At 41.2% G+C, this 27,815-nt stretch overlaps 1 pseudogene; it reads left to right on the forward strand.

The window, feature by feature from the left end:
• Positions 1-24,204: 24,204 nt before the first annotated feature.
• LOC132541483 (small ubiquitin-related modifier 2-A-like) lies at positions 24,205-24,560 on the forward strand (annotated as a pseudogene).
• Positions 24,561-27,815: the final 3,255 nt, after the last annotated feature.

A 27,815-nucleotide genomic window follows, 5' to 3' on the forward strand; every position in this document is an offset into this window, starting at 1 on the left:
CTCTCTTTTAAAAATATTTATTGGTCTGGGCACATAGTCTCATGCTTATGCAAAAAGATTTTCTTGCACAAACTCTGAGGTCCCAGATTGAATGCCCAGGAGCACAAGAAGACAGAGCTGAGCAGTGTGTGATCTGAGGAAATAATATTTTTTATTTATTTGTTGGATAGAGACAGTCAGAAATTGAGAGAAAGGGCTGCTAGAGAGGGAGGGAGACAGAGAGACCCCGGCAACGTGTTCGCTCAACCTAGTGCACCACCACTGGGACCCCTATATATATATATATATATATATATATATATATATATATATATATATATATATATTTCATGGTAGAGAGAGAGGGATATGTAGAGGGAAAACCAGAGCAACCCCGCAGCACCTGTGCAGTGCCAGGAGCAGTCCTTCTAGAACTCATGCTTGAAGAGTCCAGTGAGCTATCCACTGTGCCATCTCCTAGGCAGCTTGGATTCACCACAGTATACATACCGTATTGCTACAAAGAAAATATGCCCGTGGCTCCAAGTGTCAACGCTCTGAGTTTTACCACTCAAGAGGGTCAGCTCTGCGTGTGAAAACTCAAGGTGTAGCTGATCTGAAGAACGAGTCTGAAATCAAAGTCTCATGGAGGGCTGGCTGGGAGATAATCATTATAGCAGAAGCAGAATCTAGGGGACTCCTGCCAAGCACGCCAGATCAAGAGCTCACTTTGTGAACAAATATTTCCCTCATAAAGATACCCTTTCACCATTTTTAAGTTCTTATAATGAAAGTATGAACAGTGACTGTAGCCCAAAGATAGAGTGTGTTTGCATGTGTGAGGCCTTGTGTTCAATCCTTGCCACCAAGGAAACAATGGCTTGACTAGCACAGCCACGTATTCTAAGAAATGTTTATAAGCTAAAGAGCAGGCTGGTATGGGAGGACTCCTTCACAAATTTAAGAAATTAGAACAGAAAGGACAAGGTGGTTGTGACACACCTTGAGGTACTAAGTCATTATACATCCCAAGGACCAGGCTTCAAACTGCAGGTCCCCACCTACATGAAAGAAGCTACTTGAGAGCATGGGTTCTCTCTCCGTGTTCCTTCAGCACCTGAACCTCGTGGACAGTCGATAAAGGGGAAAAAATGGTGACCAAGAGTAGGGGGTATTTGTGCAGGAACTGAGACCCAGCAACAGCTCTGATGGCAATGAAAATAAGTCATGTTACTCCAAGCAGAGAAACAAAAAGATAGAAAGGGGAACATGAAGTAAAATCAGGACTGGTTTTGGTGATTGCACCAAAAGGTCTCAGGGGAAGGAAGACCAGGAGAGGCATGGATCCACTCCTGAGTTCTCAGTCCTGGTCCTAGATGATAGGCCTGACTTGGGGGTGAGAGTGATTTACAGACATCTCTCTTGATGAAATGAGAAATTGCAACCACCTGACAGCAACTGTATTGTAAATCACGTACGTGCAAATAAAAAAATGAAGGAAAAGATGATAACAGGTATATACTGCAGATGTCAAGAAACAAAATTTCTAGAATTACTTGTCATTTTAAAAGGTTGAAAAATGAATGTACACATAGCAAATCATCACATTTTGGAGTAAAAACTAGTCTATGTAGAGGCAATAGCAAACCCTGAAATCTGTTCATGTGAAAATAACTAAAAAGGGAGAAGTCCATCCAGGGAACACCCACTAGTAGGCAGGTCCTGTTCTGATCTCTGCCTCATTCACAAATACAGGCTTATTATTATTATTAATATTATTATAAGTATTTATAAAAGAGAAAGAAAAATACGGAAAAACAAAAGTAACCAGGCAGGGGGGATAAGATAATGGTTATGCAAATACCTCTCATACCAGAGGTTCAAAAGTCCCTGGTTCAGTTCCATACTCGACCATAAGGCAGAGCTATGCATAGCTCTGGTGTTTGTCTCTCTGTGTCTCTTTCTCTGCAACTCTTTCAAAAAATAAAATAAGTAAAATAAAAAAAAAACACAAAATAACCCCTTGTGTATTTTACCATAGTTGCTTGACCACAGGTGACATTTGGGGTCCTTAGCAGAGGAGGGTAACTTACCAGCTGTGATGAAGTTGGCTGTGGGCTCAGAACTCAGGTCTCTGGAGAAGCCACAGACAAACTGAAGAGCTGGAAGGCTGTGCTTCCCTGTTTAGGGACCTACACTTTTATATCCTATTCAGGCTACACCCTACTCCTCCAAATGCCTGGAAGGAAGAGTTCCCTTGAGGAAGTAGGATATCTCCTTAGATCCCAAAATCCTCTCAGGCTAATCTTAAGACTGCCCCCTGTTGAAATGGCTAGATATCACACCCCCATTTGGGCTAGAGACTCCTTGTGGTTGACTCTGGACTTGATCCTATCAAGACACTGGTAGAGTTGAATCCATATAAGCATTCAGTGCTGCGTGTGACACTGGGGAGCATTCAATATGCCCCCACAGAAATCAAGAACACAGCACCCAGGAGTATCAATGTTGGACTCTAGGATCATATCATAATGATTACAAAATAGTATTGACAATAACAGAAGAACATTAATGTTATAACAACCCTAACTCTGATTGTAGGAATAGGATTATTTGTGACTTGCAAATGAAGAGTGGGTGGGAACTGGATTTGTACAAATGCAGATAGATAGTTGCAGAGATGACAGTTAACTCATGTCTTCAAACTTAGGAGAACTGCTGAGGCTTGCAATGGTGGGATTGGGGATTCAGAATGCTAGCAATGGGAATGTTATAGAATTATACCCCTACTCCCCAACTTTTTTTTTTTTTATTTTACCGTGGCCCTGCTCATCCCTGCCTTATAGTGTAGAGGATTGAACCAGTGACTTTGTATCCTCAAGTATGAGAATCTCTTTGAATAACAATTATACTATCTACCCCTGTCCAAAATCATACCCCTGTTGACATGTAATTTGGTGAATCAATATTAAATCACAAATAAAAAATAAAACCAAAAAAGAATTGAATGCCTCTAGGGTTGGTCAAAATGGAGATCTATTCATTCTAGAGAGCACCAGGAGGCAGGGTGGGGCTCTGGTCTCATTCTTGCCAAGAGGTACAGCTTGGTTCTTCACAGGATGAGGAGATCAGCTCAGAAATTATGGCCTCAGGCTAGAGACTCATTTGCATAATAAATATACCTTCCCTGCCTCAAATTTCATATGAAGATTGATCTGTATCTGCTTAATTCTTTTTCTTTTAATTTTTCTTTATAAAAAAGGAAACACTGACAAAAGCCATAGGATAAGAGGGGTATGATTCCTCCCGATTCCCACCACCAGTATCCCATCCATTCCCCTGATAGCTTTCCTATTCTTTATCCCTCTGGGAGTATGAACCCAGGGTCATTATGGGGTGCAAAAGGTGGAAGGTGTGTCTTCTGCTCTTTCTTCCCCTCTGATGCATCCTCTTAATTCTGGAGCAGTGTTTGTAATAGAATCCAGTTGTTGGAACTGGCTTAGTGCACTAAACTAAAATACTCTGGGGTGGGTGGTGATGAGAATACAGGTCCAAGAAGGATGACAGAGGACCTAGTGGGGGTTGTATTCTTATATGAAGAGATGTTATGCATGTACAAACTATTGTATTTTACTGTCAAATGTAAAACATTAATTCTCCCATAAGGAAATAATAAAAAAATAACTATGGGAAACAGAAAAAAAATGACATGGACAGAGGACTTAGTGGGGGTTGTATTGTTATATGGAAAACTGGGAAATGTTATGCATGTACAAACTATTGTATTTACTGTCGAACGTAAAACATTAGTTCCCTAATAAAGCAATTAATAAATATATACTGGGGGGCTGGGTCTTGATGCACCTAGTTAATCACACACTTTACGGTGAGCAGGGATTTAGGAGTGGTGAAGCAGGGCTGCTTATGTCTGTGTCTCTTTCCCTCTCTCTATCTCCCTCTCCTCTCTCCATCTCTATCCAGTAAGACAAACAAATAAAAATAAGTAAAATCTTAAAAATAAATGAATAAATAAATGTACAAAAATACTGTTGATTTCCAAAATAAATTTTACCATTACTGATAAAGGAGAATGTACTTTATTGTGTTATTTTAGTAACTATCTTTGAGAAAAGAATTATGTTATTATTTAGTAAGTTGAACTTCATTAGACCTTAATACTCTTTTCTTTATTATTTATTTATTCATTCCCTTTTGTTGTTCTTGTTCTATTGTAGTTATTATTATTGCTGTTATTGAAGTTGTCATTGTTGGATGGGATGGAGAGAGGAGGGGAGGAAAATAGATGCTTGCAGACCTCCTTCATCACTTGTGAAGCAATTCACTGAAGGGGGGGAGCTGGGGGCTCGAACTGGGATTCTCACATATGTCATTGCGCTTTACACCATGTGCACTTAATCCCCCTGCACTACTGCCCAATGACTGACAAGACAGTAGGCTGAGAGGGCCACCCTTCCACACCATTCCCACCACCAGACTTCCATATCCTATCCTCGTCATTGGAAATTTTCCTATCCTTTATTTCTCTAGGAGCATGGACCCACGATCATTACAAAGTGCTGAAGGAGTAAGGTCTGGCTTCTGTAATTCCATCTCCAGTGGACATGGGCATTGGCAGGTGGATCCAAATAACCAGCCTGTTTCTATCTCTCTCTAGTGGGGCAGGCCTCCGGGGGGTGGAGTTCTAGGACACACTGATGAGGCCCTCTGCCCAGGGAAGTCAGGTTGACATCATGATAGTATTTGCAAATTGTTGCCTGAAAAAGCATAAAGAAATGAAGCAGAGGGGCTTAGGTGGTGGTGCACTTGGTTTAGCACAGATGTTACAGTGCTCAAGGTCACAGGTTCATGTCCCTAGCAGGTCCCCAGCTGCAGGGGGAAAGTTTGGTGAGTGGTGAAGCAGGGATGACGGTGTTTCTCTGTCTCTGTCATTCTCCATTGTCCCCTTTCCTCTCATTTTCTGGTTGTCAATCAAATAACTAATTAAAATAATATAAATTTTTAAAAAGATACAGAGCCAAACAAATTGTTTAATAATCAGGAACCTAAAAGTAAGAATATAACAGATGAGATCTGGGGTCTTCCTGCAGGAGGAAGCTAGGAAGTCTATTTTAGGTCTATTCCAAAGGGCCCATGACATTGCTTTATTTTTTCCTGAGTGCCACAGCTAACACACAGGTGGCTATTGTCTGGGGAGATGGTGTCAGATTTGGAAAAAAGACTAGAATGCTGGTTCAGGGCAGAGAGTAGCTCCTGCTTCAGTTTTCCAAACATGAAACAACACATGTTTATTTGGTAGCAACTGCTGCAATATTAGCATAGACAACTGACCTCTGTGGAAAGAAGAGGAAGATGAGGTAGTGGGTTAAACACCAGGGTGAGTGCTGACAAGCTTAATTAGCAATTCCTCACACCTGGGAGAGAGCTGCCCAGGGAGAGCAAAGGACTCACAGGAGAAAGGCTGCAGTTTAATCCCCTGAGCTGCATGTACCTGTGGTACTCAGGCTGCTTTCTCTCTCTGGATCTCATAAAACAACTCTCTCATAGCTAAAGTCTTCAGGTGCTGAGGCAATTGGATTTCAGAGCTCTCTGGTCATCTACCACTAACATTTCTCCCTCTCTGGGACTCTGGATCTAAATTCTTTATGGAGTCCACATAGTGGAAGGTCTGGCTTCTGTCATTTCTGCTCTCCCGCACGTGGGCATTGGCAGGTCGATCCCTAGTCCTGTTGTATTTCTCTTTGTCTAGAAAAGGAGGGCCCTGGAGTGGCGAGGTTATGGACACATTGGTGAACTCATCTGCCAAGGGATTTCAGGATGGAGTCATACTAGCATCTGCACTTGGTGGTGAAAACGTAACTAAGCAAAACAAAAGGTAGAATAAACAGGAAACAAATAGGAGGAAAGAGCAGATGAGAATAGGGATTTGGGAGTAGAGAGAAGTGGAAGGTCTACTTTAGATCTGCCCCTAAGGATATATGACATTAACAGTTTTTTGCTTGAGCTTGATGGCTAACATGGGCAGAGTAAAAATACTGATTGAGATTATGGTGTCAGAGTTGAGAATAGGACTAGAAAGCTGGACCAGGGCAGACAGTAGCTCCCAAATGTAAAGAAAATATATAAACACAATGAACTATCTACCATGTCCACATGACCATGACCCATATATATTCATATTTATAGTACAGGAGCCTGTATAACCTCTGAGTCCCTGTCAGCCTGAGCTCATAATCCATGGTCACAGCTGGGAAAATTCTAGGCTGCACTTATTTCAGGTTGAGTTTTCCTTGACTGTAAGATAAGCTTCCATTCAGAAAGTGTGGCAGTCCCTAGCATTGCTAGTTTATAGTGAGAACAAGGTCCTGAAGGAGCTCACAGAAGGCTTATGATTCCTTCCTATATAAAATGATGATTGATGGTGGAACAATGATTCCAAGATTAGGGCCCCAGGGGATGGAGTCTAGACTTAAGTTAGGGAGGAAATAGACCTAGGATTGTAATAAGGTTTAAGATAACCTTGAGTTTTACTGAAATAACTTGTTAGATGATTCTAATAAAAGCTGATACAGAGAAGATAAGTATACTTTAGTTGAGATATATATGACTGTGTATCTCTTGGATAATTGTAGACAGTGATTATCCAGGGGTGACAATAATGCTGAGGCTGTCAAAGATACTAAGACATATATGTTACTTTCTTTGTGTAGCTAGTTGAGGAGATAGAGTGACTGAGGGGAATGAAGTAGCCTGTATGGGTATATCTAGGCCTAAGCAGTGAATCCTTGAGATCTATGGGTTCTTCTAAGGCCTTTCTGCTATGATGCCAAGCTGTTTTGGTCTAAGTCTAATCACAGAGGACTACTAAGCACTTTTACACTGAGGTATGTATGTGTTCCTACCTATGAACACGTGTATACATGTGACGCCTAGGTGCTAGCCTATATCTAGGGGCTGTAATGTGGTTAGAGAGTGCACCCTCTGAAATGGAACTAGGTAGTTCCTTGTGTTAAGGAAGGTCTCACCAAACTGTTGCAGTTGAAAGGCTGAAATCTCAGGCTTGGCGTCTCTGGCTATAATCCAAAGGCAAAAGTCCTATAATGGGGCATGGTGGTACTTGTTCTGTTCTTTAACTGAGGTCAGCAGAGGCAGTTTAACTTGGTAAGGGATCAAGAGGAGAGCAAAGTCTCAGGGGTTCAGGACTGAGTTTGACATGGATCTTAAAAGACTGGGAAGCATATCTTGCAATCTCAGAAAGAGTTTCAGACAGCAACAGTTCATTTTTATTATCATCAATTTAGTTGAGAGCTTGGTCTACTTTGAAAATACCATGGTGGGAATTTCTCATATTCTTTTTGAACTCACTGTGTCATATGATGTTATATGGCGTGTAATGGTATCTACTAATAACTACATCTTAATTAATGGCAGAACCAGAGGATTCTGATCTCTGTTGTAAGGTTGTAAGTAACTTTTAATTAAAAAAACATTTGTTAGAATTATTTAATCATTGAAGACTGGTGTGAGGATTGCTATTGTTCAGAAATTTGAAGCACTAAGTACTTATAATATATTTGATATGCAGAACTCAACTCTAGGCAGCTAAGGATCTTGAAACACTCAACCTGATTTTCCTATAATGTACTGAATGGCTGCTGATTTATAAGACTGTAAGTTAAGAGGAGTATAGTTTCACACCATTCCCACCATCACATTTCTGAGTCCTCACTTTCACACCTGTATGTCTGAAGACTGCCTTTATTTTTTTGATGGTTATAGGAGAGATCACGCTAGAAAAGTGAACAAGACAAGAGAGAAACTGCATTGAGATCCATTTTATTTCACAACTCTTCATAAGACATACAAAAGGCAGAATCTCCCACATGAATTTCAACCTAAATTAGAGCCTGCATTGCTTGCAACTATTTACAATACTTGTAAATCTGATGCAATGAGAAAAATGTCCATTTAGTGCTGTTATATTTCAGAGTCAAATGCATTCTCTGAAGATGAGCACTGAGCTGGGTTTCCTTTGCTTATGGATCACGTGGATATGGTGACCGAAGCAGGGTGTGTGTGCACTGAGGAGCCAAATTCTTAGATGTCACTTCCAGTGAGTGTAAAAGACAGCTTTTTATAATGATCTAAACAAGAAAATCAGGGTAAAAACATGGGCTCCCAGTTATTGTACACCTTCTTAGCACAGGATGAGCAGTGACAACTGCTCACCATGATGGACCTGGAGTATCCAAGATTCTGGAGAATCTTTGAGATCTGAGTACAAAGCAAGTCAAATGTCCCAGACTGTGGAACTCCGTGGTGGCTGAAAGTCTCCAGAGGGGCAGGAAACAGCTGGAGACATAAATGCTGCAGCCCCGAGGTGCAGCGCAGCAGCTTCTCCAGGGTGGCCATGGACAGGCAGTTCCCATGCAGGCTGAGGGAGAAGAGCTGGGAGCTGCTGCTCAGGGTAGGGAGCAGGGCCTCAAGCTGGGGGTCCTGGAGGCCACACAGACCCAGGTCCAGGTGCTGGAGGGTGGCTGCATTTACCTCCAGCAGAGCTCGCAGGGGCTCACTGACAGAGGTCAGGGGGACTCCCCTCAGACACAGGTCCTTCAGGTGAGTGATGTGTGGGCTCTGGAACAGGTGAATCAAGTCTCCTTCTGTAAGAGTGCAGTTAGTGACTGACTGAGAAGACTTCCAGCTGGTTATGAAGATTCTGCAGAGAGAGAGGCAGGATAGGATGGAGACTGGCATCAGCAAGAGTATGAAAATTCTGATTGAGGTGATGATATACAAGAAGGCTCGTGGTTATTCTCAACCAACGATTCCAATGCTACTTAAGGCTGAATTCTTTTTTTCAGTGTTCACATGCACCTGGCACTGAATCTTGCAATTTCTAAAATGCATTTCTTCAAATACAGGCAAATATATGCATATTTTACCATTGTTCTTTCTTTCTACTGGTCTTTCTCTCTGAATGCATTTACAGTATAGTACATAGTAGGACATACTCTTAAATGTCTCCCAGTCTAACTAAAAGTGTTGGCACCATTGGCAGCAACACTGGATCCAGTATAACTACTCTCACTCAGGCCTCTTTAGACCTTCATTGAACGCTAGCTGCACCATTTCTGGGATGGGTGAGACTGCTGGGAATCATGTCACAGAACTGATCTAGGCAGGGTCCCACAGAAACTGCCGGTCCTGCCAGTCTCCAGGGCCTTCCTGACTCGTCTCATTCCTCAGCTGCAGCCACTTTAGTGGCCTCTGCATGTTTGCATTGTCTTCGTATTCACCATACTGCCTGGTCAGACCTTGCAGTTCAGGAATTGGAGACATTGTATGGGATCTCCTCTTCACAATCCCCTTCACTGATAGTTGTCTAGTCATCTAAGAGATCTCTACAGACCTGAACCTGAGAACCAAGCACCTCACTAGACTGAATATTCCACTAAGCATCTGAGCAAGGTGGTCATTCCATAACTCTGCAAAACTTTGTCCTCAGCTTTTCATGGTACATATTATGATGGAATATGTATGACGAGACAGATGTGTTAGAGTGGAATAGTGTAGTGGTTAAGTAAAATGGCTTTCATCCCTGAGTCACCATCTTCTCAGGTTTAATCTCCAGGAGTATCCTAAACTAGTCTTTAGAGACAACTGGCAACTAACAATAATAAATAATAATAGAATTGGGAAGCAAGCAACTTGAGATCCAATGTCTCCTGCACAGTTACTCTGCCAAGGCCACAACCCTACCTGAGCAGCTGGTCCAGATGGCCCTGGAGGAAGGAGTAATCGCCAAAACTGGGAAGCAACCCAGATGTCCAACAACAGATGAGTGGCTGAGCAAGTTGTGCTCTAATACTCAATAGAATACTACTCAGCTATTAAAAATGGTAACTTCACCGTTTTCAGCCGATCTTGGATGAACCTTGAAAAATTCATGTTAAGTGAAATAAGTCAGAAACAGAAAGATAAATATGGGCTGATCTCACTCTCAGGCAGAAGTTTAAAAACAAGATCATAAAAGAAAACACAAGTAAAACCTGAAATGTAATTGGCATATTGCACCAAAGTAAAATACTCTGGGCTGGGTGGGTGGGTGGGGAGAATACATGTCCAGGAAGGATGATAGAGGACCTAGTGGGGGTTGTATTGTTATATGGGAAACTGGGGAATGTTATGCATGTAGAAAATATTATATATACTGTTGAATGTAAAAAATTAATTCCCTAATAAAGAAATAAAAATTAAAAAAAAGAAAAATTCCCTAAAGACCCTCTCAAATTCCAAAGTGAAATCCATTTACTACAGTCTAGCACTGATGCCGGGACTGTTTGTTTCCCCATCACATGGACCTAGTGTCAGAAGCAGGGTTGAGTGCACAGTGAGAAACAAAATTGATAAGATGTCAGTTCTTGTCAGTCTATTGACAGTATCTTAAATTTCCTGACACAAGACTTGCAGGGTAGAATGATGGACTCCCCATATCTGAACAACTTCTCAGCACATGAAGAACATTGACCAGTGCTCACCACAATGGACCTGGAGTGTCTAAGGTCCTTGAGAATCTTTATGATCTGAGTACAATGCAACCTAAATGTTGAAGGCTATAAAACATTCTGTGGGCTGAAACTCTCCAGAGGAGCCAGATAGAGCTCTAGTTTTAACCTGCTGAGGCCCGAGGTACATCTCAGCAGCTTCTCCAGGGTGGCTATGGACAGGCGGTTCCCATGCAGGCTGAAGGATCTGATCTGGGAGCAGCTGCTCAGGGCAGGGAGCAGGGCCTCATCCTGGGGGTCCTGGAGGCCACACAGACCCAGGTCCAGGTGCTGGAGGGTGGCTGCATTTATCTCCAGCAGAGATGGCAGGCACTTACTGACAGAGGTTAAGGGACTCCCTTCAGACACAGGTCCTTCAGTTGACTGATCTATGGACTTCGGAACATGTGAGTCAATATTGTTTTTCTAAATCTGCAGTTAGTGAGTGAGAAGACCTCCAAGGAGGTATTCAAACACTTGGGAAGTGAGAAAGAGAGTTTAGGATGGACCATGGGGTTGGCAGGAGAGTATCAGTCATGTGGGAGGTCATAATGTGCTAAGGCACAAGGATCCTTTTGTCCAAAATTAGTATAATGCTTCTTAATGAACACTTTTTCCTGTATTAATGAACCTGGCTTTGCATTATTGCAATTCCTCAACTATATTTCTTTATTTTCAGGCAGAGAAATTCAAACTTTTTAATGTATAAATTATAGAATATACTAGAGCATACTCAGAAAGAAGTGGCCACCTTTTACAAAAATGTTGATACTTTTACAGCAGCATTGGATCCTAATGAAAGTACTCTCTCAGGATTCCCTCACACTTTCTATGAACGGGAGCTTCACCATAACCAGGCTGTGTGAGTCTGCTGTGAGTAATGTCACAGAACTAACCTGGAAAAGGTCCCACAGCATGTATGGGATGGGACCTGACAGTCTCCAGGGCCTCTGTGACACATCTCCATGCTCAGCATATGTTCTGCCAATTTCCTCATTCCTCAGCTGCAGACTGTTTAGTGCCCTCTGCTTGCACTGTCTGTATATTCACAATGCTGCCTGCTCACAGCTGACAGTTCAGGAATTGGAGGCATAGTGTGGGATCTCTTCTTCACAAACCCTTCACTATAGTTGTCTAGTCATCTAAGAGACCTCTTCAGACTGGAACCTGAGAACCAACCACTCTCACTAGACTGAATATTCCACCAAGCATCTGAGAAATATATTCCTTCCATAACTGTGAAAGTTTGTCCTGTGCCTTCTCATGGTTAAGGTCTGATGGAATATTTAGGATGAGAGATGGGTAGGAGTGGAAGAGTGTAGTAGCTATATAAAATGTCCTTCATTCCTGACTCTTCAGTTGTCTCAGGAATAATCTCTAGCACTTTCATATACTATTATTTTGAGAGGCAGTCTGGCCAATAATAACAATAAACAATGGTATATAATAGAAATGTGAAGCAAGAATCTGGAGACCCAGTGTCTCCTGCACAGTTACTCTGTCGGGGACACAGTCCTACCTGAACTGACAGTGCAGATGGTCCTTGAGGAAGGAGGGAGATTCCAGGTACAGCTCTTGAAGATGAAGTAGCTGGGAGCATTCAGATGTGAAATTGTTGATAGACAGCAACCTCCATCTTGACTTTTCTGGGGTGGTTGCAGTAGGAATCTTGATGCAGACCACCAGTCTCTTGAGGTTACTCAGCATGCCCAGCAGGTTAGCAAGCATGCCCAGGGTGGAGAATGGCAAGGTACAATGGATTCCCACCTCCTTGATGTCACAGCATGACACAGCATACAGAAACCTGGAATACTTTCTGGTCAGGTAATGTATCCTTACAGTCTTACAGGAAAGGTGCACTCCCTTAATTTTTTTGGTCCAGTTCAGCAAGTAGGTGGAAAACCTATCAACTTGTTCTTCACCAAGGTAGAGGTCTACACACACCTCCAAGTAGGGTGTGGCATTCTCTTTCTTTGAAGTTCCCTCAGGCATCAGTTCTCTCTTTTGTGAGTATGCTTGGAGGTAGGTTCCAGTCTATGTGTTCCAGAACTTTGCCCTTTGAACTGTAAATCCAGCACTTGTAATCTGCACCTGCTTTGGGCAAAATAGGACACTGATGAAGTTGTAAAAAAATGAACACAGTATTTGACCTACTGCTAACATTTGAAAGAATCAGACAGCCTAAGTCTGATATTATTTCAGCAAGTCACTGCTCTTATGACATTTTAGATATATTTTTCCCATTATAAGTATATTGTTTTCTAAATCAAGGAAATAAAAACTCTATCATATACTTTCATAGTAACTGCAATGAAGCCAAGTTAGAAATTAGAAGACTTCTTTTTGCTTGTGTTCTCTCTTTTCCAATAGTTCTATAACTAGGGCATGGAAACTACAGGACTTTCTCTGATAGGGAATATTTGTTGAAACTATTTAGAGAGTTTCACAAAGATGGAAATGGTAGGGCACATAGTATAATGGTTCTACAGAAAGACTTTACTGCCTGAAGCTTCAAAGTGCTGGTTCAATTCCTTACACCAATATATGACAGCTCAGTCAAGTCATACCAACAGATAACAAACAAAAACAAATAAGGAGAGAGAGAGACCTGTGTGCTCAACACTGGAACTATAGCACTGGCCAAAAGTCAACTCTTGAGGAGAGCTCCCCAGTGGGCTAGGAGGTATTACATTGGCATTAGAAGCCTTGGTTCCTCCCAATGGTCCTCTACTCTCCCTGACCCAGCTATATTATAGGAAACACAGACCCTCTCAGACTATGGATCCTCCTTACCTGGGGGAAACTTTCTGCTTGATCAGGACATCAATTCCATCCATCACAGCTTTGAAACTTGGATTCTCAGGAGCCCTGTCATGAACCAGGGATCTCAGAGGAAGTCTTTCAAAGGGCCATGTCAGCACTATGGCCTTCAGGGTCTTGTAGCATCCTTGAATATGTGCTTTCAGAAACAGACTGGGTTAAGAGTGCATCAGGTATGTCCTTCAGGGAAGAGATAGCCAAGTTGTCATCCTTCAGCAGGCTCTGGATGGTCAGTTGTAGGAGACAGAATGGATTGTCGTAGTTCATATTTGGTTTCCAGTTAGTTACTATGAGAGTTCACAGTCAGAGATCAGTTCAAGGAACCAGAGTCACCAACCTATAGGGTTTCATTCTTTTTAAATCAGATATTTTGATGTGAGATTATAATAGTCATGCAACTACAATGCTGATATAAAACTGAGAACTCAAATCAAGAAGCAGTGGACATACAACTCTATGGAGCATCTCTCTGCATACATTAGAGATACCAGTGGCTAGATTTCTTAGCTAATAAGCCAGACTTTCCTGCTTCTGCACCCCATAATGACCCTGGGTTCATACTCCCATGGGGTTAAAGAATAGGAAAGCTATCAGTTTAGGGGATGGGCTATGGAGTTCAGGTTGTGGGAATTGTACCCTTCTTATCCTATGGTCTTGTCAGTGTTTCCATTTTATAAATCAATTTTTAAAATCCCAACTAAAAAGGATATCCTATCACCTATTTTTAAAGATTCTATTCAATTATTAATAAGAAAAATAGGAGGAGAAAGATCCAGACATCACTCTGGTACATGTACTGCTGGGGATTGAACTTCACACCTCGTGCTTGAGAGTCTGATGCTTTATCCATTGCCCCACCTCCCAGATTACCCTATCATCTATTTTTAAGTTCTTACTTATATGAATATATGAATCAGTAAATGTAGCCCAAAGATAGTAAGCCTTGCATGCATGAGGCCCTAAGTTCAGTTCTTTTTTTTTTTTTTTTTTTTCTTTTTAACCAGAGCACTGTTCAGTTATGGCTTATGGTGGTGCAGGGGACAGACTTTGGAGCCTCAAGCTTGAGAGTCTGTTTGCATAACCAGTATGCTATCTGCCCTAAGCCTCCTCAGTTTAATTCTTGCAACAAAAACAACAGCTCCAGTAACACAGCCTTGAGCTCTAAGTATGTGAATATAATCTAAAGATAAGGGGGAATATGTTATGACTTACAAATTTAAAAAATTAGAACAAAAACAATAGTACTGTGTGTGAATCACCCTGAGGTACTAACACATTATAGTACCCAGGGTTCAAGACCCAGGTCCCTACCTACAGGAAGAAAGCTTCATGAGATCACAGCTTTCTCTCTCCCCTCACTGTCTCTTGTTTCTTTTTGACTATCAAATAAAGAAAAAATATATTTAAAATGACTGTCAACAGTAGTGGATTCCTTTCCAGTAACTGAGCTCCAGCAATAGCCCTGGTGGCAAAACAAACTAAACACAAATGAAAAAATGGAAAGGGGAAACATAAAGCAATATTTGGACTGGTTTTCTATATTGCTCCAAAGAAGGGACTCAGGAGACAGAGACTGGGAGAGGCATCGGCCAAATCCAGAGTTCCTATTCCTGGATGATAGGCCTGATTTCTCTCTCAAAATTGTACCCATCTTTCAGCAAGTCAACAACTGTATTATAAATCTTTTACCTCCCAATTAAAAAAAAACTTCAAGAACAGAAAGATAACAAGTAAACACTTAAGATATCAAAGAATAAAATTCCCCAAATTATTTGTCATTTAAAAACCTTGAGGGAAGGGAGATTGCATATCGGTTATGCAAACAGATCCCCATGCCTGAGGCTTAACAGGTCCAAAGTTCAATCCCCTAGCACAAATATAAGCCAGAGCTGAACAATGCTTTAGAAAAAATAAGTATTTTAAAATAAGTAAATATGTGGATAAATGGATAATAAAGCATATAAACCATCACATTTTGGATTAAAATAAACACCTATGAAGAGGCAACAGAAAACTCTGACATCTGTTCATGTGAAAATAGAAAAGGGGAGGGGTAGAGAGCATAATGGTTATGCAAGGAGACTCTCAGGCCTGAGGCTCTTAAGTCCTGGTTCAATCCCCTGCACCACCAAAATCCAGAGCTTTGCAGTGCTCTGGGATTGCTCTCTGTGTCTTTCTCTCTAAATCTATCTCAAAAATTAAAATAAAATAAAATACTTAAAAGTATGGAAAAATATAAGTATCCCCTTCATCCCTTGTGTATTTTACCATAGTTGAGTCACCACAGGTTACATGATGGGTCCCTAGCAGAAGAGGGTAACTTACCAGCGGTGATGAAGTTGGTCATATGCTCAGAACTCAGGTCTCTGGAGAACCAACACGAAGACTGAAGAGCTGGGAGATTTTCCTTCCCTGCTTAAGAACCTACCTATTTATATCCTTTGTAGGCTACACCCTACACTTCCAAATTCTTGGATAATTCCCTTGAGTGAATAGGCTATCTTCTCAGATCCCAGCATCTTTCTCAGCTTAACCCTGATTAAGACCTTCCCTGGTTGAAATGGTTAGCTCTCATACCTTTGAGCTAGACACTAATTGTGGCTGACTCTGAAAGTGATGCATTTCAAGAGATTGATAGAGTTGAAGCCATACAAGCATTCAGTGCTGGGTGTGACATTGGAGAAATTTTAATATGTTCCCACAGAACCCCGAAACATAGAACCAGAAAGTATAATGTTTACCCCCAGGATGATATCATAGTGATTGCAAGTACTGCAAAAATGTGGCTACTACTAATAATTACAATAGTATTATTATTTTAATAACCAAAATTTATTTATTTATTTATTTATTTATTTTACCAAAGCACTGATCAGTTCTGCCTTATGTTGGTATGATTGAATTTATGACATGGAGCCTCAGGCATGAAAGTCCCTTTGCATAACCATTATGCCATCTACCCCCACCCAAATCATTGCTTTTTTAATCAACAGTGTCATCTCGAAAGACACCAAAGCAGATCTTTATCTAGTTGCATTATGTTTTTGAAAATCATAGCAGGTGATGTGTGCTTTCATAGAAGGTCACTGACATACACTAGTGGGCTGACACAGAGAGAGACTGGGGCTATGGATCAATCTGCCAAAGACATGGCCAGCAGAGAAGCAATTACAGAAGCCAGAACTCCTCCACTCTACACTCCCAGAAGAATTTTCTCCACTACTGCCTAAGTGGAGCTCTGAACCTCAGTTCCACTGCACCCTGAAACATTTGTCATGTGAACACTATATTTATAACATCTCTAAGCCATGGTTAAGCGCACACACTATAGTGCGCAAGGACCTGGGTTCAAGCCCTTGGTCCCTACCTGCAGGGGGGAAGCTTTGCTAGTGGTGAAGTGGGACTGCAGGTGTCTCTCTGTCTCTCTCCATCTCTACCTCCCCTTCCCCTCAATTTATCTCTCTATATATCTAATATAAATAAATAAATAAACAAATAAATAAATAAAATATAACATCTCTGAAATGGAAGAAAAACACACGAGGAAGACAGGCACTGCCTCGCTTATCTGAGAGGGAAGAACGAAAGGGAGGTACACTCAGAAGTAGTAAAAATCATAAGTGTGATTTGGAAAGGAAGTGAAGGGAGGGTCATAACAGTGAATAAAAGTGGTTAAGTAAATAAATGATAGGTAGATAGGTAGATGAGGATATATAATTAAAGCATGTCTGTGACCTACAAGATCTATTTCCATTTCTGCTGCTGGGTGTGAGGGTAACAAAACGCTGGTGGTGAGAATGTTATAAAATTATACACCTTAAAATAGACCTACGAACTTTTTCCAAAACAGAAACCCCAATATTCATCTGCAATATTCCAGCCTTTAGGTTTATGATTAGTCAACATTTTGTTCTGCTTTATATCTTAACTCTTTTTTCAGCCACCAAGTTCCAGGTGCTACCATGATGCCAACCTGACTCCCATGGGCCGAATATCCCACCAATGTGTCCTGGATCCCTGTTTCCCCAGATCCCTGCCCCACTAGAGAAAGAGAGATACAGGCTGGGAGTATGGATCAACATGTCAATGGTCATGTTTAGTGGGGAAGCAATTACAGAGGCCAGACCTCCCGTTTTTGTTTTTTTTTGTCTGGAGTACCTAAGGTTATATTTAGGAGTTGGAAAGATTACTCCAGAAATATTCTTAGCAGAGAATGGATTATGTATGTACTGTTTCTGTCTTCCTGTCTGCTTCCCTCCCTCCCTCCTTTCCTTCCTTCTTTCCTTTATCCCTCCTTCCCTCTTTCGACCTCCCATTTTCTGTACCCCATAATGATTCTGGGTTCATATTCCCAGAGGGATAAAGAATGGGAAAGCTTGCAGAGGGTAGACAGCATAATGGTTATGCAAAGAGACTCTCCTGTCTGAGGCTCCTAAGTCCCTTGTTCAATCCACCACATCACCCCATAAACCAGAGCTGAGCAGTGCTCAGGTAAAAAAAAAAAAAAAAAAAAAAAAGAATGGGAAAGCTGTCAAGGGAGGGGTTTAGATATTGAGTTCTGGTGGTGGGAATTGTGTGGATTTTTACCCCTCTTATCCTATGGTCTTGTCGTCAATATTTCCAATTTATAAATAAATACAAAATAAAAATAAAAAGTGATTCTACACTTATTAACTTATAATTGTAAAAATCACCAATGAATAACTAAAAAATAATTAGGTAAATCATCTTGGTATGAAGTCATGTCACTGAAGAGTTTCAGGTAGCAAACTATGAAGATTGGAGTCAGGATTTTCTTTATTTAATATAAATGTATGTGGCAACAAAATATAACTGAAAATGATGCATGTTCTTGAATCTGTATTGGTGTGTTAGGAATGCCTTTCTTCAGAAAGAATATGTTATTCAGGGAATCAAGTGGTAGCACAGTGGGTTAAGCGCAGGTGGTACAAAGCACAAGGACTGCCATAAGGATCTAGGTTCAATCAGCCGGCTGCCCACTTGCAGTGGAGTGAAGCAGGTCTGCAGGTGTCAATCTTTCTCTCTCCCTCTCTGTCTCTGCCTCCTCTCTCCATCTCCCTCTGTCCTATCCAACAACAATGACACCAATAACAATAATAATAACTACAACAATAAAATAACAAGGGCAACAAAAGGGGACAAATAAAGATAAAAAATAAAATAAAAAGAATATATTATTGATAGAAGCTAGTCAAATGTAATAGCACTGCAATGAAAAGTAATGAACCTACAGTTATCTCATGTTCCCATTGACCTCTCTACTAAAATTTTCACTTGTGAATGTGTCACAGTTCGATTCTATCTACTTCCATGCCAAAGCACATTTTTCAATGATAAACACTGAATGTGGACATTTTATTCCTTGATATCACAAATACTCACTTTGTTTCAGTTCTTTACTGTTTTTTCAAATTATTACTGGGAGGTTAAATTTGTTGGCACATGGATGCAGTTCCTCATTTTGTTCATATAGGTTAACACCTATAACACCCCCCAGGTCCTTCATCTGGACTAAGGACTGAAAGTGCTGGCATGTATGCAAAGCCCTTTCCCTGTCTCCTTACCCAGAGTCCTTTGCTTGGGTACAATACACTAAACCAGTCCAAGTTTCACTTCAAGATTCCCCTTTCTATTTTTATTCGTTTATTTGTTTTGCCACCAGGCTTGTTGCTGGGGCTCACTCAGTACTTGCATGTGAATCAGTTGCTCTGGGCAGCCATTATTGCCCCCTTTATTTGATAGAATACAAAGAAACACAAGGAAATGGGAAGGCAAACAAGGAGAGAGACACACTCCGATGAAGCTTCCCTCCTGCAGGTGGGGACTGGGGCTTGAGCTCCAGTCCTTGAGCACTAACCTGTGTGGGTTCAACACAGTGCAGTCACCACCTGGCCCCTTCCCTTTGCCTGTTTGTGAATCATCCCACATCCACCATGCTCTGTCCATTGTAGTCATACTACTTATGCCATGTAGATGGAATAGCACGGCTCTGGTTTCCACTGTTACAAGAACTGAACCAAGATCCACAAACATTCAAGGCTTACTCTATGTCTGGGTAACACTCCCTGGATCATATGTTCATTGTAAGGAGGAGTTTCAAAATAGACCATAGGATATTTTCAAGAGAGAACATTCTGATCACACTATGAGCTCCTTTACTACCTAAGACACCTGGCTCATAGGTGTTTCTAATTTCTGTAAAGAGATGCTACCTAGAGATGTAGGTCTTATTGTTTTCCATTTCTATGAGCAGGATAGTTTTTTTTTTAAGATTTTATTTATTAATTAATGAGAAAGATAGTAGTAGAGAGAGAAAGAACCAGACATCAGTCTTGGTACATGTGCTGCCGGGGATCAAACTCAGGACCTCATGCTTGAGAGTTAAACTCTTTATCCACTGCGCCACCTCCTGGGCAACAAGCAGGGTAGTTTTAAGACTATCAAAGATTTATGTTCAAATGCTCAAGAGAGGGCTAGGGAGATAGCAAGATGGTTATGCAAAATAACTCTCATGCCTGAGGCTCCAAGGTCTGGGGTTTAATCCACAGCATCACCATGAGTCAGAGCTGAGCAGTTCTCTGATCTTTCTTTCTAAAGAGAAAATTTTAAAATAAATTAAAACATTAAAAAATGAAAATACTTTATAAAATGTTCAAGTAAAATAAAATGAAACTTCATATGGTGGTGTTTCCATTATTATTATTTTTTTAATCCATACCATCTCTGACTGAGAAAGTGTGGGAAATAACTGGAGACCATGCCACAATTTTCACTTTGCTGCCACACCTGTGACCTGTGTGTTTAGGTGGTAGTGACATTGGAGAGTGGCTTATGGCTTACCTTGAGAAACATGTCCTCTTCTTTGACTATTCCCACAGGTTTGCTGCCTGAGGAGATAAAAAGGAGCAACTTTAAGCCATCCAGTCTCCTATGAAAGGCCAGTTAGAGCCTGCTGAGTGATGACTTGGCCATCTCTTCCTTAAGGGACCTGCCTGTAGAGCTCTTCCCTAATCTGTTTGAAAGCACACAATCACAGACACTGGGAGACCCTGAAGGCTCTAGTGCAGACCTGGCCCTTTGAAAAACCTCCCTGAAGCCCTGGTTCAAGACTTCTTTCCTGAGAATTCAAGTTTCAAAGCTGTGATGGATGGAATTGATGTCCTGCTCAAATAGGAAGTTCCCCCCAGGTAAGGAGGATCCATAGTCAGGGACAGTCTGTGTGTCCTGGAGGACAGCTGGGTCAGGGAGAATGGAGACCCATGGGGAGTCCCCAAGACTTCTAATGTCATAGTGACAGCTCATTGCTCATTGGGGATTTCTTCTCAAGAGTTCATCTCTGACAATTGGTAAAGCACACAATTTGTTTTCCATGATCATCTAATTTCTAGCCGCTAAGATACCTTAAAAAGTATTAGAGCACAAAGCAAAAGATCCAGGTGTAAAGATCCAGGTTCGAGCCTGCAGCTCCCCACCTGCAGGGGAATCACTTCACAGGTGGGCGGTGAAGCAGGTCTGCAGGTGTCTATCTTTCTCTCCCCCCTCTCTGTTTTTCCCTCCTCTCTCCATTTCTCTCTGTCCTATCCAACAATGATGATATCAATAACAACAACAGTAACTACAACAATGTCAACAAAAGGGAATAAATAGATAATTCAAAAAAATATTGGAGGTTTTTTTTGTTTTATGTATTCATTCATTCATTCATCCATTCATTCCTTCCTCCCTTCATTCATTCATCCCTTCCTTCCTTCCTTCCTTCATTCATTCATTTGCATAGCAGAGTCTTACTCTGTCTGATTGTGGTATAGGGCACTGAACCCGGACCTTAAAGTCTTATGAATCAGAGTTTTGGGGAGTTGGGCAGTAGCACAGTGGGTTAAGCACATGTGGTGCAAAACGCACGGACCGCATTAAGGATCCTGATTCAAGCTCCCCACCTGCAGAAGAGCCAGTTCACAGGCTGCGAAGCAGATCTGCAGGTGTGTATCTTTCTCTTTCCCTCTCTGTCTTCCTCTCCTCTCTGTCCTATCCAACAAGAACTACATCAACACAACAATAACTACCGCAATAAAACAAGGGCGGCAAAAATGAATAAATAAAAAATAAATATAAAAAATCAGATTATTTTTGTATCACCATTATGCTATCTCTCCACACCTCCTCCCTCCCTTTCCCCCCTCCCCTCTCCATGTCTTACTGTTTGAGAATATTATTCTCAAAATCAGATTCTTTTTGTATCACCATTCTGCTATATCTCCATACCTCCTCCCTCCCTTCCCCCCTCCCCTCTCCATGTCTGTTTGAGAATCAGATTCTCAAAAATCAGATTTTTTTTATTTAATTTTTTTTATTTAAGAAAGGATTAATTAACAAAACCATAGGGTAGGAGGGGTACAACTCAACACAATTCCCACCGCCCAATCTCCATATTCCACCCCATCCCCAGTAGCTTTCCCATTCTCTATCCCTCTGGAAGCATGGACCCAGGGTCATTGTGGGTTGCAGAAGGTAGAAGGTCTGGCTTCTGTAATTGCTTCCCCGCTGAACATGGGCGTTGACTGGTCAGTTCATACTCCCAGTCTGCCTCTCTCTTTCCCTAGTAGGGTGGGTCTCTGGGGAAGCAGAGCTCCAGGACACATTGGTGGGGTCTTCAATCCAGGGAAGCCTGGCCGGCATCCTGATGACACCTGGAACCTGGTGACTGAAAAGAGAGTTAACATACAAAGCCAAACAAATTGTTGAGCAATCATGGACCCAAAGCTTGGAATAGTGGAGAGAAGTGTTAGGGAGGTACTCACTGTAAACTCTAGTGTACTTCTGCTTTCTTACTTAGGTGCCATACTCCAAACTTAGTCAATTTCTGCTTTGCGTTTCTACTTCTTCTTTTTTTTTTTTACATGCATAACATTCCCCAGATTCCCATTTAACAATACAACCCCCACTATGTCATTCATCATCTTTCATGGACCTGTATTCTCCCCACCCACCCACCCACCCCAGAGTCTTTTACTTTGGTGTAATACTCCAATTCCATTTCAGGTTCAACTTGTGTTTTCTTTTCTAATCTTGTTTTTCAACTTCGGCCTGAGAGTGAGATCATCCTGTATTCATCCTTCTGTTTCTGACTTATTTCACTCAACATGATTTTTTCAAGGTCCATCCAAGATCGGCTGAAAATGGTGAAGTCACCATTTTTTACAGCTGAGTAGTATTCCATTGTATATATATACTACAACTTGCTCAGCCACTCATCTGTTGTTGGACACCTGGGTTGCTTCCAGGTTTTGGCTATTACAAATTGTGCTGCCAAGAACATATGTGCACACAGATCTTTTTGGATGGATGTGTTGGGTTCCTTAGGATATATCCCCAGGAAGGGAATTGCAGGGTCATAGGGTAGGTCCATTTCTAGCCTTCTGAGAGTTCTCCAGACTGTTCTCCACAGAGGTTGGACCAATTGACAATCCCACCAGCAGTGCAGGAGGGTTCCTTTGACCCCACACCCTCTCCAGCATTTGCTGCTGTTACCTTTTCTGATGTGTGACATTCTCACAGGAGTGAAGTGATATCTCATTGTTGTCTTGATTTGCATTTCTCTGACAATCAGAGACTTGGAGCATTTTTTCATGTGTTTCTCGGCCTTTTGGATCTCTTCTGTGGTGAATATTCTGTCCAAGTCCTCCCCCATTTTAGGATGGGGTTATTTGTTGTCTTGTTGTTGAGTCTGGCAAGCTCTTTATATATGTTGGTTATTAAAGTCTTATCTGATGTATGGCATGTAAAGATCTTCTCCCATTCTGTGAGGGGTCTCTTGATTTGGATAGTGGTTTCTTTTGCTGTGAAGCAGCTTTTTAATTTGATGTAGTCCCATAGGTTTATACTTGCCTTAGTCTTCCTTGTAATTGGATTCATTTCATTGAAAATGTCTTTAAAATTTATGCGGAAAAAAGTTCTGCCAATATTTTCCTCTAAGTATCTGATAGTTTCTGGTCTAACATCCAAGTCCTTGATCCACTTGGAATTTACTTTTGTATTTGGTGAAATACAGTGATTCAGTTTCATTCTTCTGCATGTTTCAACCCATTGTTTCCAACACCATTTGTTGAAGAGACTCTGCTTTCCCCATATAATAGTCTGGGCCCCTTTGTCAAAGATTAGATGTCCATATGTGTGGGGCCTCATTTCTGGGCTCTCAATTCTATTCCACTGGTCAGTGTGTCTGTTCATGTTCCAGTTCCAAGCAGTTTTGATGACAGTGGCCCTATAATACAGTTTGAGATCTGGCAGTGTGATGCCTCCGGTTCTGTTCTTTTATCTCAAGATTGTTTTGGCAATTCTAGGTGTTTTCTGGTTCCAGATAAACATTTGTAGCATTTGTTCTATTCTCCTAAAAAATGTGCTTGGGATCTTTATGGGGATAGCATTAAATTTGTAGATGTCTCTGGGTAATATATTCATTTTGATGATGTTAATAAAATCAGATTATTTTTGTATCACCATTATGCTATTTCTCCATACTCCCTCCCTCCCTCTCTCCTCTCCCCTCTCCATGTCTTACTGTTTGAGAATCCCCAAACTGGGTAGCAGGAAAGAGTCCACCAGGAGTGATGGTCTGGAATTCACTGTGCCTGATGATACAATTAGTGGGAGACAGATAGGATACAGAGAAATAGATGTATTCTGGCGCATCCTCTCCCTCCTCCACCGCTGCTGACTCCCTCTTCTGCCACTTTTGGTGCTGCTTGTGTGCTGGTTTGGTGTGGACCTGGTTCCTCTTTTGTGAAGAGTCAAGTGAGGAGACCCTGGAGTTCTCCATACCTGACGAAAACCCAAGGTAGGAGTCAAGACTGAGAACAAGGACCATATTAATCTGAAGGTGGTGAGTCAGGATGGTTCGGTGGTAAAGTTTAAAATTAAGAGGCAGACACCACTTAGCTAATGAAAGCCTCTTGTGAATGACAGTGATTGTCAATGAGGCAGATCAGATTCCGATTTGACAGGCAGCCAATCAATGAAACAGATACACCTGCACAGTTGGAAATGGAGGGTGTAGAAAAAATTTATGTGTTCCAGCCCCAGGCAGGAGGTGTCTGCTAAAAAGGGACCCTGCTACTTTACTCCAGAGCTCTGTTCCTCCAGACCAAGAAGACATTCTCAATTAGAAAACCACAATTTGGTTCCACCACATCCTGAAAAAGGAGAGCAGGAAGGGATCAGAGGAGGGTCCTTTGGGTGCGCCTACATGGTGCTAGAAAGCTGAGGTGGTGGTGAGACTGCTTTGTAGTCAGTCACCTGTCTTCATGTAATGAAAACATTTACACATGTGCCCACAGCTAAACTGTAAATCATCAATGCCTGTCAAATGAAGATGATAGCAGTGAACATAATAGAATAATGTTTAAAGATGAGACATATACTACACTTCACCCAACACCAAATGTCTGTGCCTACCTGTGCTCAAATTAAATGCCAAAGTAATCAGAAAGCTACAGCAGTTAGTTGCCTTCCTCCTTCCTTCCTTTGTTTCTTTTGATATGGGCTGATAATTCATGGGTGTAAATACTCTATGCCATATGTTGCAGTGGGCCACCACAGCAGATGAGCAGCAAGAGAGTCAGGGGTCTGGGAAGGTGACCTCCCCAGTGGGTCAGGAATCAGTGCAAGGGAGAACAGAAAACACCACACTCATATGGAGGGTAAATCTGGACTCATTTTAATAGTGAAATTGCATTACTTTTATACTTTTTCAGGTTACATAAACATCCAGCTCATAAGGAAGTAGCAATAAACATCATAGTCTTGTGACTTTGGCTGGGTACATGTCACTCCCCCTTTTTACTGTAAAGAATGGTACAATACTTAGTATCACCCTGTTCTCAGGGGAGGTCATACTTAGAATTGTTTTTGACTTTTGCTGAGGGCTCTTTCTATCAGTAATCTTCTATGGGGGGCATACAGATCTTTGCCTAGTCCTGGGCCACTGCTCATCTAGATCTGGTAGGCTTAACTATTAATCTTTCTTTGTTTCGATGCATCAACTTGTACCTGGGAGGCTTCAATCTCTGCATTCTTTCTTTGAGGGGCAGGTCATAACATGACTTCTTTTGTCCGTCTATGCTGATCCACCTTCCCCACTTTCATAATGTAACTTTCAAATATGCCCCTGTGTAAGGGAGAGGGGGTGCTTCTGACTCTCCATTCCCAACATGCACTATTAATCAATTGTGACAGTATAATTATTTGTAACAATAACGGGGGGAGAATGCATCATCCCATTCTCGTCCTTCGTGCCCAGCTTCCTTGAAGTCTGAATGCATCCAGAGGAGATGACTGTGTCAGGATCCCTGGTATTCTTGATGGGGCGCCGAAATATATGAAAAAAAAAAAAAACTATCCAATAGTTCTTGTTCACCTCCTAACATTCTTTTTTAAAAATTATTATAATTTTTTAAAAAACTTTTTTTTTACAGAATTACATGTCAACATGGGTTTGAATCCACACCATTCGCAGCACCACCAGAGTTCTGAATCTAAGGTCTTCCCATGGCAACCCACCAAAATTCCCCTAAGATTATAGACATGGGCCAACCATCATCTCTACAACTGTCTGTCCATATTTATACATATTTGCTGCCTTTTATTCTAAATCAATCCTCTCTTCCACTCCAAGCCACTCATGGCATCATAATTACATCATACATTCCTCTTCTTTTCCTTCTCTCTCCCTCTGGGTGTGAATGGATCTGGAGTTCAAAGACCCCTTCATCCTATCATTCCTGCTGGGAGTATGGACAAAAGTTGTTTTTGTGGAGCAGAAGGTATACGCTCAGACTTCTGTAATTGCTTCTCCACTGAACATGGGTGTTGACAGGTCAATCCATGGCCCCAGTTTGTTTCTATCTTTCCCTAGTGGACCAGAGCTCTGGAAATATGATAGTCCAAGACACATTGGTGAGGTTGTATTCCAAGAGAATTTGAGATGGAGTCATGGTAGCATCAGTAACTTGTATCTGGTACGTTGCATGACCTAAGTTGAGGCAAAATGGTTAATGAAAAAAAATCAAAAAGTAGGATTAGATAGGATGGCATTAAGGACTTAAGGGTAGAAAAAAGCTATAAAATCCATTTCAGGCATGTCCCTGGGTCACACAACTATAGTAGTTTTAATTTTGTAGCTAGCTTGAAATTGCCCATGAAGTGAGCCTCCTTCCTCTACTTAATACATTGTGCCACTTTATCAAATATTAGATGTGTGGGAGTTTAGTTCTGGGCTTTCATTTCTGTTCCACTGGTCTGTGTGCCTATTTTTGTTCCAGTACCAGGCTATTTTGATGACGGTGGCCTTATAATATACTTTGAGATCTGGGAGTGCTATGCCTCCATTTCTGTTATTTTTCCTAAAGATGGTTTTGGCTATTCTAGGTGTTTTCTGGTTCCAGATAAATGATTGTAGTTTTAGTTCTATTCTCTTATAGAAACTTGGTGGAACTTTGATGGGTATCACATTAAATTTGTAGATGGTTCTGGAGAGAATATTAATTTTGATTATATTAATTCTTCCAATCAATGAGCATTGGATGTCTTTCCATTTCTAGGTATCATTTTCTATTTCTCTGAATAGCAACTCATAGTTTTCAGTATACAAGTTTTTCACTTCTTTGATCAGGTTTATTTCTAGATATTTTATTGATATTGCTGCAACAGTGAAAGGGAGTGGATTCAGGAAATCTTCTGCTTTGGACTTAGTATTTGCATATAGAAATGCCACTATTTTTGTACATTGATTTTGTAGCCTGACACCTTGCTATATTGCCTCATAACTTCCAATAGCTTTCTCCTGGATTCTTTAGGCTTTTCTATGTATACTGTCATATCATCTGCAAATAGTGAGAGCTTGACTTCTTCCCTTCAAATCTGTATTTCTTTGATTTCTTTATCTTGCCTGATTGCTATGGAGAGGACTGCTAATACTATATTGAAGTGTAATAGTGATAATGGACAACCCTGTCTAGCCCCCATCCTGAGGGGGAATGCTTTCAGCTTCTGTCCATTGAGTATTATGTTGGCTGTAGGTTTGCTGAATATGGCTCCACTAGCTTGAAGAATTTCAAATCTATTCCCATTGTTGTAGTATTTTGAGCATGAATGGGTGTTGGGTTTTGTCAAAGGCTTTCTCTGCATCTATTGATATTGCCATGTGGTTTTGGGTTTTATTTTTGTTGATGTGGTGAATGACACTGATTGACTTACATATATTGAACTTGCCTTGCATTCCTGGGATAAATCTCACTTGGTTGTGATGAACAATATTTTGGATATACTGCTATATCTGGTTGGATAGGATCTTGTTCAACATTTTATCATCTATGTTCATTAGAGATATTGGTCTGTAGTTTCCCTTTTTGGTTGTGTCCCTATCTGTTTTTGATATAA

Source organism: Erinaceus europaeus, chromosome 11 (assembly GCF_950295315.1).
Source record: "Erinaceus europaeus chromosome 11, mEriEur2.1, whole genome shotgun sequence".
Classification (NCBI taxonomy): domain Eukaryota; kingdom Metazoa; phylum Chordata; class Mammalia; order Eulipotyphla; family Erinaceidae; genus Erinaceus; species Erinaceus europaeus.